The sequence below is a fragment of the Macaca nemestrina genome, chromosome 16 (genome assembly GCF_043159975.1).
Source record: "Macaca nemestrina isolate mMacNem1 chromosome 16, mMacNem.hap1, whole genome shotgun sequence".
Taxonomy (NCBI): Eukaryota; Metazoa; Chordata; class Mammalia; order Primates; family Cercopithecidae; genus Macaca; species Macaca nemestrina.
Window position 1 is genome coordinate 44,728,525 of NC_092140.1, and position 24,071 is coordinate 44,752,595.

At 32.3% G+C, this 24,071-nt stretch overlaps 1 long non-coding RNA gene and 1 pseudogene across 2 annotated transcripts in view; both read left to right on the forward strand.

The window, feature by feature from the left end:
- The first annotated feature begins 743 nt into the window (after positions 1-743).
- LOC139359218 (uncharacterized) overlaps positions 744-24,071 on the forward strand; it is an 89,539-nt gene continuing 66,211 nt past the window's right edge. For both annotated transcript variants that reach the window (XR_011615132.1, XR_011615133.1), the window contains exons 1-2: positions 744-880; positions 5,697-5,874. This is a non-coding gene — a long non-coding RNA (uncharacterized lncRNA). The remainder of the gene's footprint in view (positions 881-5,696; positions 5,875-24,071) is intronic.
- Positions 4,860-5,023, forward strand: LOC139359250 (small nuclear ribonucleoprotein F pseudogene; annotated as a pseudogene).

The window sequence follows — 24,071 nt, forward strand, 5'->3', positions numbered from 1 at the left end:
GTTACAGCAAAACCTCACAGCTTAAGATACCAGGGCAGAATCAGGTCTTGCCCAAAGCCTGCAGCTCGACCACTACTTTGTGACTGCCACTGATGTTTAGTCAAGGTCCACAGTAAATTTAGTCTTCAGGTGATGAAACCACCTGGGACTCACGTTCAACCTAAGAGGTCAGTAGATGCTTTTCTGTCCTGGGATGGGGCCAACAAACATCATTCCCAGGAAGCATCATTTCCAAGAATGTCATGAAATAGGGGACTTGAAATTCCACCTGGTGCTCTGTTTTGTAAACTGTGACTAGGCTGATACCAGGTTGCAAGACAAAATCTTCTATACTCTTCTATTTCCTTCTCCCAATAAAAATGAGTCTCACTCCATACTGCATTGCCTGGAATTGAGGAAGGAATGACAAAGACATGCTTATGGACACCACAGCTGGTGTTTCATTCGGTGTTTCACACCCAAGCCCACAGCCTCTGAGATCAGAGCAGTACTGGAGCTCAATCAAGGGCAACAGTCATTACACCCTGTCTGCCACTGGAATTTGTTCAGTGTCCAAAGCCAGTTTAGTCAGCCAGTGGTGAGCCAGGACTCAGGTTCTTCCTGCTGGGACAGCAGATTTCTCTCTGGCCCAGGGCTTGTCTAGATGCTTCCTCTATGAGAACTGGCAGAATTCTATTCAGCACTGAGTTCCACTGTGATGGATTGACACTGAGTTCTAATGCAAAGCCCCACAATCACATCACTCTGCTTCTCCCAAGCCCACAGTTTCTCTCTCCGCACTGAGCTGCCTTGGGTTTGCTGGAGGGGTCGTGTAGGCAAAGAAAAACTGTCCTTTCTGTCCCCTTCAATTAGCCTTTTCTTGTTACTGTGCAACAACCAGGTACTTGATTCTCTCATCTGATTGTTTTGTTCTTATGAAGGTGTTTTCTAGGTGGAGAGTTGTTCTCCTTGATAATTCCATTGGGGGACAATTGTTGGAAGGTTCTATTTGGCCATTTTGCTCTACCTTCTCAGAAAATCCTATCTTCTAAAGAGTTTTATTAGTTTAGAACTAAAAACAAACACATACAAAAAAAAATGTTCAATAGAAAAAAAATCTTGCACAAGCATTGAAAACTTTTGTTTGCAAATTATTCAATATTTTGTAATTGGTAATGCATCTGTGTCATTTCTATGGTGAGTCATAGTTTATTTTAGTATTTTAGTCAGTTTTATTATGTAATATTTATTTTATTATGTGCTTTATTATTTTAAATAGACAAGCATTTACAATGTTAACATTTTAGGTATATGTGGTGTTTGTTACCATATGGCATTTTAAAGTTGTTTATATTAAGTTTTTTTTTAAATAGTCACAATGTTTATATATGAAGATACAATTTCAGACAATAGCAAACAAAATACTATTATCCCCTGCTTCTTGAATGCACAGACAAATTTTTAGCAGTAGAAAACTATATTGTCTATTTTAATCACTCCCAATATCATTATGGATAACCTCAATAGATAATTTGAGGTTGTGATTTAGTTGACTATTCTCATATAAAAATGTATAAACCATATACTTACCCTTTTGTAGCCAAACAGTTTCTATGGAATAATTATCCAAAAAATAATATAGTATAATTTTTAGGTTATAATAGATTATAATACTATGTTTCATACATTCAGGTAAGTTGTAGAAGGGTGACCATTTCTATACTCTTATCATAAGAACTTAAATTTTATAAAAATATATTAAAAATAAAAATATTTGGATAAAATTTAGTAGAGAATTTGAAAGATACAATAATATATTGTTTCTAATTTTAAAACTTATAGTCAGAATCTCATGTTCTCTTATTAGAAATAAATCATTTATGTGTCCCCAAAATTTTTATGGTTTTCTTTTTGTTATTGTTGCTGCTTTTTATTTATTGATTCCTTTAACTAGGAGGATTACTCATGTTTGAGATACTTTGCTGTATCGTTTTATCAGGAAAAGCACAGAAACTCAAGAGAAGGGGCTGCCTTTGTGCCAAACACATGAGGAAACTGGGAAAGGGCAATAAGATGAGGTGTGAGTGTTCAATTGAGTGGCATGTTTCTCTGCTCTGTTTTCACTGGTAGCTCACAGAAAATTGTGTAAAAGGTAATTTGGTGACTTGATTCACTTGCTTATAAATAGTGCATGAGTGAATTCATTTTATGAATATACATTGCAATAGAATATTGTATTCACTTTCTGTAAATTTCCCTGTTTTTCAACTAGGGCTTGCTACAGGTTTTCCATCACCATCTGGGGAAGGACCATCATCCTTTCTCTTTCTTCCCCGTACATAGCTCTCTTCTCCTTTCTCAGAGTAGCAGGAGGAGGATAAATAAGATTGCCATACAGGCAATTCTTTCCACTTGAGATGTTGTAAGAGGCTCTGCATTCTGTAGGTGTGGAAGATGATTAAGAAAGATCTTAAAGATATGGGTGCTTTTGTGAGTTCTTCAGCGATTGTCCCATCTGGACCTTTCTCATTGTGTGGACAATGACTCTTCTGCTGCAGCTTATTTCTCAGGAACCCTCTTACTGCTGAAGTTCTTGCTATGATATAGTTTTCTTCTTGAGCAGACGCCCTTCTAAAATGAGGCCAGATGGATACTACTACAGAAGTCATGTGGTTGCTGAAATTCAGGCACTTATTAACTATTACCAGAAAGAAGAACAATTATTTTGCAGATGCAGCTCTTTACTCTACAGGTTATTTTATCTTTCCCCAGCACGGGCCAGGAAATAGTTCTCCATGTCCTTTAATTTCCAGAACACCTATACTTCAAATTGTTCTGCTGAAGCCCTTCTCATTATAGTTGGATTTTGAAGTAGCATCCTTTCTTAGCTCTTTTCTGTTTTTGTTGTTGTTGTTGTTGTTTTGGGGAAAGAGAAACAGACATCTTTCCAAATAAGTTCCTTTTTGGAAGTCCATTTTCCTTCTTTTTTAAAACAATTCATTGTCTCAATAGTTGTTGCTTTTATTTTGTACATGTTTCAGCTGAAACTGAGGCAGAAAGTGTCCTACTTTAACATCATGCTAGAGTGATCTGTTCTGCGATGGAACTGTTGTTTAATATTTGAATCTCTTTTTAACCAAATCCCTTGCTCCTAGAAATGAAAAATGTAAATAAAAGAATTTTTGCCTTTATAGTTTGGCTAACTTTTCATTTCAAGTTACAGATGAATTTCATATCTTAATGTCAGTGAAACTAGGGTCTATCAGATTACATTTATAACTAGTATTCAAAAACATGGAAGGTTCTACTTAAGAAAGGCAAGCATTTACTAAATACTTATATGACCAATATGATGCATTATAAATAATGCAATTACAGAATAAAAAAAGATATGTTCTATAAAATTTCTAAAAGATACTATAGTGAGTTAAATGGTGGAGTTCAACAGATATGTTCACGTTCTAACTTCCAGAACCTCTCAATGTGACTTTATTTGAAAATATAGGTCTTTGCAGATGTAATTATATTAGAGATTTTGAGATGAGATCATTCTAGATTATCTGAGTAAGTCTTAAATCCAGTGATAAGAGTCCTTATAAGAAAAACACAGAGGTGGGATATGAAGGGAAGAGAAGAAGGCCATGTTAAGGACAGAGGCAGCATTGGTTAATTTTTAAGTAAGAGAAACACATTTCTCACAGTTCTGGAGGCTGTGAAGTTCAAGATCAAAGCATCAGATTTAGTGCTCGGTTAAGGTTTTCCATCTGCTCCATGGATGGTGCCCTATTGCTGTGTCCCCACATATTGGAAGAGGTGAATAACTTGCTTGCACTTCTTTTATAGAGTCACTAATCCTATTCACTCATCACTTAATTACCTCTTAAAGGACTTACCTCTTAATACTATTATTGTATTGGCAATTATATTTTAACATAGGATTTTTGGGAGGGATGCATTTGGACCATGGTAACCTGATTTTGGCCTTCCTGCCTCCAGAATTGTGAGAGAATAAATTCCCATTGTTTTAAGCCACACCCATGTTGTGTTAATTTTTTACCACAGCTGCATGACAATAATACAGGTACTTTCTAAGGAAATTAGTTGTGTTAGACTAAATTTATCTTAAGAAAATAATTCACATATCACCCAGGCACAGCTACCTTTTATTTATCACTAATTTAATAGTCCAGGAACGGTGACCCTGGGTAGCAAGCCCTTATGCTGAACACAACTCAGATTTCCTCATTTTTTTGTCTTATTTACTCTTGATTCTTACTATAGTATGAATTTATTCTGAAGAATATAAAAAAGAGGGTTGAAAAGTCAAATAACTCTCTGGAACACATCACATGACACTTCTTCTGACATTCCACAGGAGAAATCTTGGTTATAGTTCCACACTTGAATGCAAGGTGGGTGGGAAATATGTCTGGCTATCAGTCAATAACTATGAAGGAAGAAGAGAAATGTTTTGATGAAATGTTGACATAATTTGTCAAACTTAGCTTTTCAAAATTAAAGTTGAGTTAATATTTTGTAATCGTTAAGTAACTTATACAAAAATTTGTGTATATACAAATATGCAGTTTTACTTGTTCTTCACATGAAGTTTTATAATTTTTAGAATGTATACAAGATAGATCTTCCTCCTCCTTTTAAAGACAAAATAGGAAAAATTTTGCCTCAAGACTGCAACGTTAATCTCTGCTTCTTTCTAGTCCCCCTCCTCCTAGCCTATGCTGCAAATTTTAACCATCACAATAGTATGCACTAATTCCTTATAATAAATATTTTATATAGGAGCTCAGTGATTCAGAGCTTGTGATAGGTTATCTAGTCACAAGGAACAGGGGACTGGTGGGCATTAGACTGTAGTTGTTATGAATTTACCCCTCACTTCCAACTTTTTCCTCAATGAATTAACAGGGAAACCAGTGATAGTGAAATTTAAGAGGAGAAAGGAATACAAGGGTTGCCTTGCCCCATCCACTTGCTATCTGTAGATGGCTATATGAACATGCAGCCTCCAAATATAGAAGATTAAATAGATGGGGTATTGTCCAGACATATGGGTAAAGTTTTAATGAGGCATAATAATGTCCCTTTATATGTGTGTGTGTGTGTGTGTGTGTGCGTGTGTGTGTGTGTGTGTGTGTATATATATATATATATATATATATATATACAGATCTTATATATGGTTCTGTTTTGCTGAAGAATCTTAATTGATAATTGTACTTTATGAAAATAGAAAAGATAGCTTTCTATTGTTTTTATTTTACTGATTGCATATGTATAGCATATGTGGATGATGATGTTTTCTTATAAGCTTTCTTACCTATTAAATTTTATTAAAGTAATTTTAATGTGTAAAAGGGAGAATATTGAAGGAGAAGATCTTTACCAACAATATACGAGTGTGTCAATGCGAGTAATAATAAGAAATAAATATTAATACCAAATTCCCTGATAGATAAAACAATGTAGTCACATTAAAGCCTGTGAATGCTAGAATAACAGCTTAGAAAACAATGTCTTTGGGAGTCAGCCCCGGAGAGCAGAATCAAAGTCTAATTAAGGAATATACCCCAGTCCTCAGGGAGAAACAATCACAATGTTTGCTCAGAGGTATTTCAGATGGATTTATTATTTATTCCTTTATTTAATTTTTACAGTTCAGTGCTCAATATCTATCACTCATTATTTTCTCTTTCCAGATAGAAACAGTAACTGGAGTTCTGTAGACCATGTTCCACCTCTGCATATTGCATTTTTTGGGGAGCAGGTAACCTGTATTATTAGTTCATAAGTCTCTGGATGAAGAAAAGCCAAATATATCATGATGCGGAGACTACTGTGCATTAACTTCTGATAAAGATAACACATAATCCAAAGGTAATGGATTTTGAGCTATTGCATAAATTGATAGGATTTTAAACTCTTTCATTTGGATAGAGGAGTTCATTTTTTGCATAGAAAAGAAAGAGAGATGAATATTTTATTTGTGGTAGAGCCTTCTAATGCTTACCTATATCTGTAGATGGCTATAGGAACATGTTTCTCATCAGGCTGCATGATCACATAACCATCTACAGACACCAATTGAATGGAACAAAGTAGCCCTTATAGTACATTCACCACTTAAATTTTACTATTGCTGGCTTCCCTGGTAATGCCCAGATATACAATTACTGCTCAAATGGCAAAGCCATGTCATTCTATCTAACTGTAAGTTGGTTGTAGAAGTAGCATGATTAACAGCACTTCATTCCAGAGAAAGAACAGCAAGCAGAGTTTTCCTCTGAATTAGTGTGACCCTTGATATAGTGTATGGAAGAATTAACTTTAGTTATGTTAAGATCACACTACCATACTCTTATTTTTAACATAGGGCACCTTGATAGATATCTCAGCATGAAACAAATAGAACTTAGATAAACTAAAACATACACTTTATACACCAAAAGTTTGTACAAAAGTAAATGAATAGACAAAGGAACACAAATAATTCAGTAAAACTAAAACCAGAATAGAAAATGAACAGGAGACCTAATGCCAGGAAATGATTGCTTTGGGAAAGAACAGCCTTATGTGGTGGAAGACTATTTTAAAACTTGCATGTTCTGATTTAATTAAAGTGAGCTTGAGAATTCTGCATTAAGTAGGAATTCCAAAACCCATCCACCTCTAAATAAAACAATAAAACAATGTTTTCCTGTCCTCATATTAAGTGGAAAAAAATAATAAAACTGGTAATTCCTAGTTAAACCATTTTTATAGTTTCTACTGGTTAAACCATTTTTATGGATTCTATTGAATATAATATAATAAACCCTATATGATATGGAAAATTCCCAGCATAAAACTTAAATCTAAGTGGACTATGTTATATAGAAATCACTAGTTCCACCATTTCAAACTCATTTTAGGAAAACAAACAATAGCAACACTAAGGATTGTGAACACTGGGATTATCAGATATGGAACATAAAATGACCTAATAACTGAAATTATAAACTCAATGAATGAATTGATAAAATAATAGATTAGATCAGGCTGAACATGAAATTAGTAAAATGGAAAACATATGTTAATCAACTGAATACATCATAGAAAATAAATAGAAATAAACAATATGTTGATAGTCATGAGTGCAGTTAATGTTAGTAGTCAAGATTTCTAACATAAATATAACTGGAATTACATAAAGATAATAAAAGTGTGCCAGACACGGTGGCTCACACCTGTAATCCCAGCACTTTGGGAGGCGGAGGTGGGCAGATCACGAGGTCGAGAGATGGAGACTATCCTGGCCAACATGGGGATAGCCCGTCTCTACTAAAAATACAAAAATTAGCTGGGCCTGGTGGCGAGTACCTGTAGTCCCAGCTACTTGGGAGACTGAGGCAGGAGCATCGCTAGAACCGGAGAGGCGGAGGTTGCAGTGAGCCGAGATCGCACCACTGCACTTCAGCCTGGTGACAGAGAGAGACTCTGTCTCAAAAACAAAAAAACAAAAATAATAATAATAATGTGAAAATGTTACATTGAATATATAATGGGTGATACTTTCTTCAGAAATTTTGCAAATAAATCCTCAGATTCAGAAATTCCAGTGTATATTAAGCAAGATAAATAGATTAAAATACAAAGCTAGGTAGCTACCATGATTGAATCTGTTGAACAAGATAGGAAAGCAAAACAATAGAACACAAAATAGTTTTTATAAACATACACACATGTAAATGAATAGTTGAGACATTACAAACCAGGGAGAATATGATATTGAGACAATTGATCATTTATCTGAAAAGAAATCAAATAAACTCTCCGACTCATAAAATTTAAAAATAAATAAACTTCAGGCTATTAAAAATTATGTGTAAAAGATATTTAAATAATGAAATAAATATTTTTATATACTTTGAACGGAGAGTAATTATTCCAACTATATGGAAAACGATTCCAAGCCAAAAATATATATGTATATTTTTTATAAACCTGACTACTTTAAAATTTTAAAATTAAAGCTAAAAATTGATATATTTGAATCCCAAATAATATAAAGTATACATAAATATATACAATAACACTTAACTATACACTTTAAAACAGTTAAGATGATAGTTAGATATGTTTTATCACAATAAAAAAATTGAAAAAATGTATATATTAGAGAAATTCATTCATTTTAGGGTATTATTTTCAATAAAAAAAATTAACAAAACATTCAATCTTAGTGTATTAGTTGGTGTTCTCCAGAGAAACAGAATATGTGAGAGAGACAGATATTTATTATGAGAATTGGTTTACATGATCATGGAGGCCAAGAAGTACCGGGATCTGCGATCCACAAGCTGAAAAGTTAGAAAAGATGGTCCGAAGGCCTGAGAAACAGAAGCTCCAATCACAAAGTAACTATGCAATTTTAACTAAATAATTTCATTTGCAGGGACTTTACTGTTTGGATTTGATTGGATTATACCTAAGCATTTCTGTGTACTACCCAATTGTAATTTTCCAGAATTTACTGGTTTTATAGGGATATTCAATGTCCAGGTGAGGGAGGGAGAATGGGTTTAATATAGCAGGAGTGAGTTTAGATTTTCCAATGTACTAAGTAGGGAAACAGCCAAAAAATTAAAATACATTATTTAGTCATACGTAGTTACAAAATTCCTACTAGTCATATTTGTAATTTTCAAGGAAACATAGTGATTTTACTTTTTTCATTCCTTCCAAAAGAAGAAAAATATGTGTTTATTTAACATAAATAATTATATGATGCTTAACTCTTTCAAACTCAAGTTTTTGTTTCCCACATCTTAACTTCTTTCTCAATAAAGTTATTCTCATTACTGTTAAACTCTGCACACCCACCTGCCCTCTTTCTCCCTCTCGCACACTATGTGTGTATATATATATGTGTACATATATGTGTGTGCGTCTGTATATATGTGCATTTGTGCCTTATTAAACTTTATTTTTTATAATTTGTCCAACATCTACATCAAATTACCTTTCTTGAAAATAATACGTTTCTTGAAGAAAAGATGACTTTCAGCGTTTTTCAGTGTGTGTGTATGCTCACATATATATATATTTGAGATATAGATATACATATATGTAGATATGTACAGTATATAGATAGATAAATTTCTAATCATTGATACTCTTCTCTTAGGTCACTTACTTCCAAATTATGATGTATGAGTACTTTATAATTAGGAACTATTTTAAGTAAACTTGGTTTTAAAAATAAATATATTTTATATATTCTAAATATTTGATGATCAATAATATCTTTCTTGTATGTTTTAATTATAGGACCTAAAATTAATGGCTACAGTACTTTCTAATTCAATGATATTCCTGATAAAGTTGACTGTAATTTATATCTATTTACTTTACTTATTTTCTCATGATTATTTGTTTGCTATAATCATGAGATTATAATAACAGAATTTGCAGAATGTATTTGTCCCAAATTGAATTTTCACCCTCTGAATCTAATGATATATAGCAAATTCATTAAGATCAGAGTATTTTTTATTTTACTCATTTTTCTATCATTTGTATGCAGATTCTTAAAATTGTATATAATGGTTATTTGTTAAATTATCTCGATATCTTAAAAATGATATTAAATATATATCATCTTAAAATTTAAAAAATATGGCATTTTACTAAGAAAAATTATTGTTTTTAATTCTCAATTATTACATATTAAATCAATTATTCTCTTTTCCCAGTGCACGAAAACTTTAATCATGAGGTTGCTTCATGAGTTAAAACTGCCGCCCTCTTTCTCATTTTCCCATTTTCCTTGATGTGGCTTCTTAGCTAGAATATTACTTATCTTGCCTTCCCTAAGGCAATGTTATAACGGATTCTGGCAGAAAGTCGGTAATTGCTATGAGGTGCTTGATTCCTTCCTGCTGATTGTCACTGAAAACAATTGAACATCATTTCCTTGAATATGTTAGTGCTACAAACTAGCTCTTTACTTTTGACAACACTCAGTTCCAAATCAATGACTTTTTCAATTATTCTTATTCCTTCAATTTTTAATTCTTTTCTGCTTGAGAGAATTGCTGTTGGTGTCTCAATTGGTGCTCAGCATTTGTGTAATGTAGGTGAGTTATTTTGAAGAATATTCTAGAGAAAATTCTCTTTTTGACTGTTATAGCTTCATTGCTGTGCTAAATATGTATACTTGATTAAAAGAGGGAAAATGCTTGCATATTCTCTCTGTAAAAGAATGAATGACAAATACTGACTGTAGTCACTTAAAATATACAACAGAGTCACATCTTAAAAATGTCTGAAAAGTACGTCAGTAGATAAATTTGTTCAACATTGTTTAATAAGTGATTTCACCATTTAACCTATTTTTAAATTTATTGCCAGTTATTAGCATCTACCAGAATTTATAGGTTGTTTAAAGCATTTGGACAATGGATAATATTTCTTGAGGAATTCTAAGAGGAATATCATTATGGGTTAACTTTTACTGAAGAAACTGTATGTCAAAAACTGTGTCAATTAAGGGACAATGAGGACATAACACAAGTTGTCTGCTGTGTTGTTTTCTTGGAATAGAAAAAAGGACGGTATTTGAGCAATCTTACATAACACTCTATCTTACGAAATTAAATCACTGAGTTTTTTTTTAGTACCCACATTCATGTTGTTGGACTTAATGTGGGAGAAAATATGTGTGTGTGTGTATGTGCATGTGTGTGTATACAATAATAACAAGCTAAAAAGCCTATAATTTATTTTCTCCTTAACTTAGACAATTAGCTTTCCATTCTACTGCATATGTAAGTTGGTATCAAAGAAGTAGATATATCACTGTTTCAAAAGAATATTCTCAATTTCTAATTCTCTTGACTGTGAATAATATATTGTGTAGAAAATAACAGAAACTGACTGAGATGAAAAGTGATGCAGAAGAGTCAAATCTAAATGTTAGGAATTTGACTTTATTATTTTATGATACATCAAGATCCTCTAGGAAAAACATACATGATCAAAATTCTATGACCCAAATCTATGTTTTGATAAGTCTAAAATAGTGCATTAGTTAAGTAAAATATAAATATTCTACATGTTAAAATCATTTTGTTATAGTTTGTTAGTGTTTTTTTTTTTCTTTCTTAGTGAAATGCAGAATAGTGCATTTTTAAATCAATGATGTCTTAAATTCAATGAAATACAGTAAATGTTCAACATATAGCCAAGGAATTGAATACACATCAGACTTATCTTTAATCTTTCCCCCAGTTGTATATCATGTACTTTGGATTATACACATTGAAGAAATATCTTTTGAATTAAAACTATCCATGAAATAAAGTTATTTCATTCACTTCATTTAAAATTAATACTGACTTAAGGTATAAATTTTTATTTTGATTGATTTAAATTTAATATGGTTCTAAGGTATTGATTTTTTATAGGAAGATATTAAGAATTTTATACTTATCAGAGGGTGTGAGAAATAGAAATAGAGTTAATCAACTGAAGTAGTTAATATTGATTAGGTATTCTTTATAAAAACAAACTTGAAAATGTTTTACTTCTCAAAAAATTTGCTGCTCTGAATTAAAAGGTCATTAAATAAACAAATTTTGTGATATGCATTCTTCTTTCAAACAAATTTCAAGTTTCAGAGTTTCCAAAATATGTACATATTAAAAACAACATATCAGCAAGGAAAACTGGCTAGCTTAATAGACTTTAGAATGATTGCTTAGTATAATGAATTATGTGCTTTAAATGATTAGGAATATGATTTCTGTTTTCATCTAGATACCACTTATTTTGCTTTTTAAATTCCTTGGATTTTGAATAAACTTCAGTTTTTAAACTTACTTAGCCAAAAAATCCATAAGTATTTTAGGAATGATATTTGAAATGAAGAATAAACACTGAAAGAGACTGTTCGACAAACTTCCGCTATCAATTATATCAGTAAATATCATTGGCAATACAGGGCACAGCTAATCTTCTGGGGATGTTTTTAGGGGCGAAACAATATACTTAATTGCTTTCCAGCCTAGCACTAATGAGGTTGCTTAAGACTTTCTTACTTTTTAATGGGATTTTAATTTTTAAAGGAACAATGCCAAGATTTAATTATACTTCTTTGCCCTTATGGACAGTTTTCATCCATGAATATAGCAATATCTACAACAAGTCTTGTTGTTCCTTTTTTTATACATAGAAAGGAAATTAAAGCCGAAAAGTACTAAGTGACTAGCTAGAGGTCATAGAGCTCATCAGTGGAAAGGCTGTACAAGTAGTAGAACCACAGCTGTCTCTTCTAATTCTTTCTACCAACTCAAGACATTTTCCATTCTTAAACTGCCTGTTCTTCTTATAACAGTGTGAACAAGCATTGAAGACATCACTGGGTTAGACAGAAAATTATAAACTTGGAGGTTTTTTCTTAATAATTTTACTTTTTTATCAAACTACATTCTTATGAGAAATCATCTACAATTAAGTTCTGATATATTTTAAATTCTATCAATTCAGAATAGTATAATACCTGGACATCCAGCATTGATTCTTTTTAGACTGAATTGTACGGACATTGCCCTATCCTGTGCCCTTGAATCAGTATTGCAGAAATTCAATTGCCCTACCCTTAACTTCTTTCACAAAGGCTGACTTTAGTTATTGTAAGTATGATGGCTGTAAAATAGCAATGTCCTCTTGGGAATCATGATAATGAAAATTAAATAAACAATTGTTAAGTAAGCTTAACAATTCAATGTCGCAAGCAGGAAAATACACGCAGCTCTAAATTTTATCACAATTAACTCCTCCTGAGTTTTTGTTATACATTTCAACTTTCAATGTGAAACTTGTAATTATTTACCTTCAAAAATTGTTAATGATGTATTATCTACTTGCAGTGAAACAATGTAATATTGATTGGAATCTCTTGACAGAAAAAGCATGTAAGCTAATATGTCAGTAAAGCATTCCAAAAGCACCTGATGTTTTCTCTATTGATTTCTCAACCTTGAAAAAAGACAATGAGTTCCTAAACATGCTCTGAGAAATACTCCTGAGAGAAGACTATGACTGTGTGCAAATTATTTCAAAAATAACATAGTGCTTTTGAGCCCTATGTTGACATGAAGTATATTTGAAACTTTTGCATATAAGAAGATGGTAGCCTTTGTCAGAAATAAACTTACACGGACTTGTATATATTTTGATATATTAGAATATGATGAAAGCCTTATGCAAAACAGGTAATCCCTTGCTACTTTTCTATTCCCAATATATAGTCTGTCTGCTGTTTGTTTTTCAAGATTTAAAATCATCCTTCAATTTATCTTCTACTATATTTGACTTCTGTTATAGATATGATGAAGTTGCTTGTAGCAGTTTCAGACCAGAAAAAAAAAATGGGAAAAAAATCTGTATGACATTGAGCCAACATTGAACAGCTAGGTCCCAGGTAAAGAAGCATCATACAAAGGTGAACCAATGCTCCCTTCCCCTGTGATCTGTTCTGTTATTGCTCTCAAAGCATTTGCTGACAAACTGGGCAGTAAGATGCTGCTAAGAGTCAGAAAAATTGGCAAAGCTCTGGCATCCTTACCGAGCCGAGTAGAACAACAACTTGAAATTTAAGCATCCCCAAACAGAGGATTCAAGGTCCCTAAAAGAAGGGAGGCACAGAAGAGTGGGACTGAAACTCAGCAACTGTTTTCCGCTCTAAGCACTTGCAGATAATTCTGTAGGGGCCTAGAGGATAAAGAGCCAAGCTGAAAGTGGCTGAAAAGTTCAGTGGTTTTCAGAAATCTTACTGTACCAAGGTGCCTAGAGATGGGGTTCAGGAAAAAACAATGCGGGGCTAGGAAACAATGACCTCTGGAGCTAAATTTGGATCACTGCAGGGATATCCACTCTGTGGGCAGTTTTTCCAGATAGACTGAGGCTTACCAGGACTGCAAACCAGCCTTGATTTCTAATTAGATTAAAGTAATTTACTCCACTCTGAGCCTCATATAACTTAAAGTGGATCTTGTCAGGAGAAAGCTAACATCACAGTAGCAGATGATTTCGGTTCCCTACCAATCTCCATGGATCTGAACTATTTTACTTTAAATCAGTCCTTTTTCTAGATGCGAAGACCTGCATAGGATCCCACTGGTTTAGTGTTTGTGTGGCAGGCCAGCAAGGGTGGGCCTTACCCTAAGCAGACCTTACTTAGTGACAAACACTGTGGTTCCCCTGCCCTTGCATGGAATATCTCCAAGGTGCATGTTGTAAATTATTTCCTGCTTCATCAGTGGGATTACACTATACTTTCCCATACTGGTGATTAATGTGGTAATTCAACTTTCAATGACTTCTTTTCCTTTCCTTCTCCTACTTCCTCACCCTACTGGCATTTGTGCTCAGAAGCACAAGTGTGCTCAAATAAACTGTGTTCAAATTCTTGTCCCAGGTTTAGCTTATAGAGAAACTAAATTAACAGTATAATTCAATGCTTCTATACTTTGTATAATATCTGGTTTTCAATAGAAAACTAATTAGGCACACTGCGAAAATGTACAAAGAGAGGAAAGAAAGCAGTTGAGACAGAACAACAGGTGACAATGGATGCTGGATTTCCAAGCATAATTTTTGAAATAACTGTGATCTTTAAGTACTGCCATAACACACAAATTCACAAATAAAAATTTTAACAGTACTCAATCTATTATATATTCTACAATTTTCTTTTTGGTAATAAGATTTATAATTATAAAGGGTCAAAATTATTTCAAACTGGCAAGTTTCTAAGTATGAAGGCACCAGCTTTTTAAAATCTTGGGTTTGACTCCTGATGAGTTTTCTTGCCATCATGTCTATATTTAAACTTATAATAAATGTTTCTAAAATGAGAATGAACAGTGCTTGTACTACCCCATTGTTCTTTCTATGATGAATAAATATTTGCTATGGATTTTAATTCTCCTAGTACTCCTGTCACTATAGAATCTTCTGTTCCTTACTTTTTAGGGCTGTTGAAGAGCAATCATGCCTGCAACTGACGCCTTTTCCATTCATAATGTGTAATGCATGAGGGTTTAATTTGTGAATTCCCTATTTTAAGAATTCTCAAAGTCCCTACTCTCATCTTACTGTGTTGAGTGCTTTGTAAGCATTTGATAAATCTTTTATTTCATCGATTCACACCCTCTCATTGGTTAGGAGACTATTTGCTATATACTGATTCTCACTATACTTTCCACTCATAAAATAAATAAGCCTTTGATCAATCACATAGCTTTCAAAAGAGTAGTCACAGAAAGATGAGAGAAAGTGCCTCCCACCCAAAGAAAAACCTCATTTAAACAATTTTAATGTTGAGGCAAGGAATAACACAGGATACCCTCATTTTCTTATTTTCCTTTAATGCATTCAGGGTATTTTCCTCTTTCATACTAAAATACAAACAGAAAAAATACTTTAAAATATTTTTAATGACTCTAACGCCCACACTAAAGTCAGCTTTGAGCACAGTAATTTAGGAATGCATGCCTTAAACAGTTATTGAACATATAATTTTGTTAAAATACTCCTTACTAAATAGTTGATGAATTTCTAAAATGTAAAATTCATTTAACAATAATTAGAAAAAAATAGTATGTCATATTCCAACTAACTTGACATGTGGGTAATAATTTGTTTTGCAAAACAGGCAGTCTTTTAAAACATAATGAATTATCCTTCTACTGTATCTTATGCTTCTTTCTATCTTGATTTTTATTTAGGGCATATCAAAGTTATTAAGTCCACTTGAGGTTGCATGAATTTGTTTACAAAAATGGGAAAAAGAAGCACATTATATAAGCCTCATTTATTCCAATACCAAGACTCTTACTTTCTTTAGAAATAATACTAGATGAAGTCACTTGGACTGAAACAGATGGAATTAGGGAAGAATTAAATCATTCCAATTCTGGATTTATTGCAAATCCTAAGAATTACCCAAAAAGGGGGAAAAAAGGAAAAAATACTATATTGAAGCTGTGGGAAGAAGAAATAGGAAATGATGAAACTTGCTTTAGAATTGTCAAAAATGTACAATTCTATATGTAGCATTTTGGTGTTATTTTTTTTTTCTCTGTACCATATGCCCTGTGACTATTTCAAACTGCTAACCTGATGGGACCTGTGAGCACATCTGTTTGACTCACTCCTTACCTTCTTCTTTACTTCATGGTACATTGCCCTGTACACAGTGTGAACTCCAATGAATATTTGATGAAGAAAAGATCTACTAGCAGGGAAGCAAGCCTGCAAGGAGTCCAATCTATGGAATAGTAATTAGGGAGAAACTCCTTGTACACCCAGGCAAAACCCTAAGGAAAAGGCTTCAAAGCAATTTCAAGTGAATTCTTACAGATAATCAACAGTGACCTAATTAAGATTGTAAACAATGATATAAAGTTGGCCCAATAGAATGCCCACTTTATCTACCAAAAATGTTATGTGTGACCAATAAGAACATATGAAAAAAAACACATGAAATGACAAAATTAGTTTGGCACACACTTTTTTCTCTTTCTATATATTTATTTTCTTTTTCTCCCTTTATATAAAAGAATTTGATTTTTCTCCATATTAATTTAATATACACTCACATATATCCCAATGTTCTTCAATCATGATCAGAAGACGTGCTCTGCTCAAGACACATGTTTCCACTTCCACTGCATCACATTTACTTAACGTTTTCATTCCCTCTTGGAACAGTCAAATGGATTCGTGTTCCATTTATGATAAACTAATTCTTTCCATATCTCATAGATGAGGGATGATTCTTCCCCACTCTCCATATTCTGTCTCATGTAAAAAGAGCTCAAAATAATATTATACATCTATCATAGACAATATTTATATTTACCATATATGTCTATTATCATAGACAATATTTCCAATATGTTTTACCTTTATTCCCTCATTCAACTACATTCTCAAAAATAGAGAAAATAACATGAAAAGTAGAGTTTTGAAGAGAAACTAGGTATTTCTTCACCTGATTTTTTATTTCCTGCTTCCCTTGGGAACAATGTTGTGCCTAGAATACATATTCCCCTGTATTACTTCATGCCAGAAATCTCTACCTATATTTAAGGCTGTTTAATTCATAGTTTAATAACTAGGAAAACACTTACTCACATACATGAACCATGTCCTGGAATTTTCTCTCAAAATGCAATTTTGTCCTCTATGTGTTGACATTTTCATTCCTCATTAAGTTTATAATGTATGTTGCACACAAAAGTGTCAATTATTTGGAATCCCTTAAACAAATCTATTTACGAATGCTTCCTAGTAGAGAACAACCCTGAGTAACACCAATATTAGATTATTTGGTCTAAGGAAAAAGAACCTGAAAAGTGCTTTTCTTACTAACATGAAACATGTTGCCCAATTTTTTATATTTCATTCAAATAAATACACATATCACTTTCACATTTTGTAAGTGTTGCTTTCATATCTAGAATGCTTTTTCTTCTCTCTTGTCAGCATGGATAAATAAAAATAAATAATATGCAAAAATATAAATCAAACAAAACTAGTGAAGAAAATGCAACTTGCGTCATTATCTTCTCCCCAGCAAATAGTCAAGAGTAAATTCCATAGAAGAAAAAAAAAAAATCCCTACATTAGCTCTGTATCAAACAGTCTATAAAGGGGCAATAATCATTTTTACCTTAAGAACTGTGGCCCACTCTGGCTTATGCTCTGAGGGTCTATTGTAGCAATTCTTCTGTCATCTACATGTCTGCAGAGTTATGAGTTGGTAAATTACAGTGGATTGTACAAATTCCTGGCCTATATGTTTTAATCCTCCTGCAAGGCCTACTTTGGTACACACAACCTCAAAACTACCTAACTGCTTTATATTATTGCTTTGAGTCCTGAAAAAGTAAGAAGCAGGTCTATAAGGGTATTCCGTAAGAGAAACCATGGGAAGACTTTAAAGAGAACCCCTGAGGAGTTTGCTTTTTACAAAAACGGAACAATTAATAGGATGGTTGTGCCTTACCTTTGGGTCAAGAGAAAATTGATTTGAATATTCAGTTAATTCAAGGAGATATTTGTAAAAGAAATTCAAACGAATTGTTGTAATCTAACAATAATATAACAAAATGTTTTAGACTGAGTAATTTATAAACAGCATAAATTTAGTTCACACAGTTCTAGAGACTGGGAAGTCTAAGATCAAGCACATTTGGTCTCTGATGAGTGCTCAGTTCCTCATAGAGGGCACCTTCCATTGATTGTCCTCACATGACAGAAAGGCAAAGGAGTTTCCTCAAGCCTTTTTATAAGGGTACTAATCACATTCATGAAAGTAGATCTCTTATTACTTCATCACTTCCTAATGACCCCAACTCTTAATATTCTGACATTGGATACGAGGTTCCAATATAACAATTTTTTGGGGAGAATACTGATATTCAGACCATAATATTCTGCTCTGGTCCTACCAAAATTAATGCCCTTCTCACATGCTAATAACCATTCTAATAGCCTCCAAATTCTGAACTCATTTCAGTACGAACTCAAAGTGTAAGTCTTCTTAAAATTATCTAATCAGACATGGGTGAGACTCAAAGATGTGTTTCATCCTCAGGAAAATTCTCCTCCAGCTGTGAGCCTGTGAAGTCAAATTACTTCACAGTCATTTGAAACACCATGGTTACCATGGAAAACCAAGAAAAAAAATTGAGAAAATCAATGAAACCAAAAAATAGTTCTGTAAAGAGATAAATTATACTGATAAGCTCTAGCCAAGATGACTAGAAAAAAAAAAAAGAGAGAGAGAGAGAAGAAGTCATGGTGAAACAAGCATAGGATAGATAGCCCAAGACCTGGTACCAATTTGTGTCTTAGTTTGGGCTGCTATAACAGTAATAGTATAGACTGAGCAATATGTAAACATCATAAATGTATTGCACACAGGTCTGAAGGCTGTGAAGTCCAAGATCAGGCCACTGGCAGATTCAATGTGTGGCGAATGTCCATTCCTTCTGGACCTTCCTTCTGGCAACTTCTATGAGTGTCTTCACAAGACAAAAGGGAAAGTGGGCTTTTTCAAGCTTGTTTTAAAGGGTACTTATCCCATTTGGGTTACCTCTTTCCCCTCATTCAAATTTTTATACTTTATATATTTGGTGAATTTGGTCCATTTCACATATCATCAAATTGTGGGCATAGAGTAGTTCATAGTATCCCCTTATTACACTTTTAATGGCTGTGGGACTGTATGGATGATTTCTCCTTCATTTCTGAAATTGTTAGCTTGTGTTTTCTCTCTTTTTTTTTCTAGTCATCTTGGCAACAGCTTATCAATATAATTAATTGCTTTAAAAAAACAGTTTTTGGTTTCATTGATTGTTTTCAATTTCTTTTGGTTTTGAACTTAGTTGATTCCTGCTAAATTAAGTTTTCTTTTCTTGTGCATGTTGTAGTCACAAATTATTCTTTTCTCTCTGCTTCCCTAAATTTAAAAGTAAGATTATTGATTTTAGATCATTATATATTTCTAATATATGAATTTAATGCTCTAAACTTCCCTCTAAAAACTGCTTTAATTGCATTCTACAACCTTGATATATTATGTTTTCATGTTCACTTAGTTCAACATGAGAAGTTTCTATGACACATTATTTAGAATGTGTATGACACAGTATTTAGAATTAGATCTAATACATTTATTTAGATCAAGTAAATGTATCACTTGATCTCCAAATATTTACATATTTTACAATCATCTTTCTGTTATAGATTTCTAGTATAATTTTACTATGTTTTGAAAAAAATACTGTGTGGGATTTCTATTATAGGAAGCTTGTTAGAATGCTTTTATGACTCAGAATATGGTCTATCTCGAGGACTATTCCTTATGAGCATGAAAAGAATATGCATTCTGCTGTTGTAAGTAATAGTTTAAAAATATAAATTAGATAAAATTGATCAATAGTATTGTTCTGGTCAACCATATTCAACTATATTAAGTTATTGCCAGTAAGTGAGAGACAAGAAGATAGAGAAACATGCCGTACATTGGAGGATGAAAAATTTGAAAAGAGGATAAAGTCTTAAAGATCTGGGTGTGCTTGAACAATGTTCCATTTCCCCCTAGGTAATAAAACAAATGTTACTTTCTTTTTTATTTTAGTGTTTCTTTCTAAAATATATTCTTGTAATTATATAAAATATGTGGATAATTTAGTAAAATATTAATGAATTCCAATAAAAAATTTGTATATAAATTGTCATGTCTAATATAATATACCTATTATATTCAGGAAAAATAATACCAAAAAATCATAATCCAGTGTAGAAGTATTTGAACCAAGGCATGTATAGATATAAATTTATATTATATATACTACATATATATCATATATATACTACATATATATCATATATAATAAATATATAATATATAAATATATATACATACAAACACACATATTTGTAAGTGTAAATATATACACATATAGAGGCATGTATGTGTGTATTTAAATTATATATGTATGTATGTAAATACTGATATGTTAACATATATACGGGTGTGTATATACACTTCTATTAACATATAGGTGTAAATGTATATTAAAATATACATATGAACATATATAACACGTGTGTATACACACATATAAACACATATGTAAGTATACACATATATTAACATATGTATGTATGTGTGAATATATAAAATATATGCACACACATGTGTACACATATGTGTTAACATATATGTGTGCTTACGTATATGTTAGCATGAATGTGTGTACGTGTACATATATTTAAAAGCATGTGTGTATAGACCTATATGTTAACATAAATATGTGTGTATGGGTAAATGTGTTAACATAAGTGTTTATGTGCATATGTTAGCTTATGTGTGTATGTACATGTATTTAACTGATGTATGTGTGTACATACATATAAGTAAACATATGTAAGTAATTATACACTGACATACATGTTAATGTATGCATATAGTATATCTGGATTAAGACAAGTGTGCAATACATATCTATATACAAGTTAACATATGTATGTGCATATGAACTCACATATAGGTTAACATGTATGTGCATGCATGTACATATATATCAACGTGTGTATATTAATGTATGTACATATACCATAATATGTGTATGCATGTACATACATATATAAACATATGTATGTCTGTATGTGCACAAAATTATGTTAACAGGTATGTGTATATCAGTGTACAAATATGTTAATATGCATGTCTGTATGTAAGTATATAAGTAAAATATATGTGTGTAGGTACATACGTTGACATATGTGTGCATATGTATATAAATATTATCATGTCTATGGGTGTACATATATCTGCTAACATGTGAAGGTGTGTATGCATCAACATGTGTTAACATATATGTGTACAATCACAAGCAGTTTAACACGCATGTACACATGTACATACATGTTAACGTGTGTTTATGTGTGTAAATGTATGCTAAAATATTCATGTGGTTATCATGACTCAGGCATGTACCTAAATATATGTGAACACACGTATGTGTGTATGTATGTGCATGTATGTTAACATTTATGTGTGAAATTGCATATATATTAACATGTGTATATGTACATTTGTGTATGTGTATAAATATATGTTAACATATTCATGTGAGTGTCAGCATAGGTGTGTATGTAATGATATAATACCTATGTGTGTACATGTTGACATAAATATGTATGCATGTGCATGCATATATGTTAACATGTGTATGTGGGTATACATATGCACACGTTAAAATGTTGGTGTGTAGTGGCAGTCATGTAAACATGTATGGGTTTATGCACATATGTGCAAGTGAACACGTGTGTTCCAATATATTAACATATGTGTGTGCACACGCATGTAAACATATGTATGTGTATGTGTATATATGCTGACATATGTATGCACGTAAGTGCATAGATGCCAACATATGTATGCAACGTACATGTTAGCACATGCATGTGTGAAAGATCATACATACATGTTCACAGGTATGACTGTATGTGTGTGTCAGCGAATATGCTTGTATGTGCATATTTGTCATCATGTATGTGTGTATGTATTTTAGTATGCATGTGCATGTTCATATGTGTTAATGTTTGTGTGTTTGCATGTATGTTGACAAGTATGTGTCGATATTCATATATTTTAACATTTATGTGTCTTGTTAACATATTTATTTGTGTCTTTTAACGTCTGTGTTCATATGTCTTAACGTGTGTATTTGCATGTATGTTGATATGTTTTTGCCTGTGTGTATATACTTTCTAACATGTATGTGTCTATGTCAACATATGCACATGTGTAAGTACATATATGTTAGCCTATCTAAGTATGTATATACACATGTGAGTATGAATGTGTGTATATATATGTACATATATGTTAACATGTATTTGTGTGTGTACACATGCATTGTGTATGTATGTAATTTATGCATGTAAACATTTATGGTGTGTTTACATATATGTTAACAAATGTATGTTCATATATGTTGACATATGCATGTTTGCTAACATGTATTTATGACATATACGTTAATATATGTATGTATGTAATGACTTATATGTCAACATATATGTTTGTATGTGCATGTACATTAACATATATGTACATTTATTTAAGCATAAATATTTGTGTATATATGTAATCATATGTATGTATGTACGTACATACATGTTGGCATGTGTGTACATATATTCCAACATATGTATGTATGTATATGGTAGCATATGTGTCTATATGCATGCATGTATGTATATGTTAGCCTGTATATGTTTGATTACATATATGTTAACGTGCATGAGTGTATTTGCATATACATTAACATTGGAATATATTAATCCTGAGGTTTCTCATGTGGACTCCTTAATTCCCAAAAAAACTGTATCTTAATATAATTTTAGAAATATGAAACTCTATCACAAAGGTAGTAGAACACAGATTCCATGTCAGGTCTGCAATGGCACAATTCATGGTTTTTCTAATGTTTCCTGTTATCTTCTTTATTTGGCTGAATATTTCTGAGTTGTCCAGTACATAAAACTTACTGTTTGCAAAGTTTATTCTTGAAGAACCTGCCCTCCTATATATTTTTCTCATTCAACAATCACCTTTACTAAAATGTTGTCTTCTTGCCTGTAATATGCTCACCCTCTAAACTCAATCTCTACTTAGACCATCTTTAATGGGGGAAATGTGCCTTGTATCTAGGCCAAGCCTGAATTTTAAATGAAATAATCTCATAGTTCCTCATGATAAGGACATATGCCCTATCATGCTACCAGTATGGGGATAATCAAGGCAAAGATTCACATAAAAAGCTTTAATGCATACAAGAATTATATATCGTGGCTAAAGAAGATTGAGTTTCTACTAATTCTCCATGAAATAGTGTTATTCTTATGTCTAATCAATGTTAAAATGATAAATCATTTTATACAGTGTCCTAAAGTCCGATTAATTGCCAATTTCTGAATGACTGGAATATTTCATTATTGATTTCTGGCCCAACATAAAGTTTATACATTCATATGAAACATATTTTATGAAGGAAATTAATAAAGTCAAGGGCATCTTAAGAAATGCAAAGAACAGGTAAATAAATATTTCTTCACGTATAACTTCAAAGCCCCGTTCACTAAGGTAGATTTGCTCAAGCCATAAGTATGGTCAATGTAATAATATACCCATAGAGACCTGGGATAGTGGCTCATGCCTATCATCCCAGCACTTTGAAAGGATCATTTAAGTCCAGGAGTTTGAGACCAGCCTGGGCAACGTGGCAAAACTCCTAAGAGATAGACACATTTATTTATACACTTATTTATGCAATTTTGTCTGCATAAATTCAGATAACATTTCAGAGAACTGTTCATGATCATCAATTTGAGAAACTTCAATCCATAGCATGGATATTAAAGACATTTAAAGCAAATTTGTCCTTGCAAAATATGATTCCCTATCTCTTAGTAATAGTGTATCTTTAAGTATTGCAGCCTTG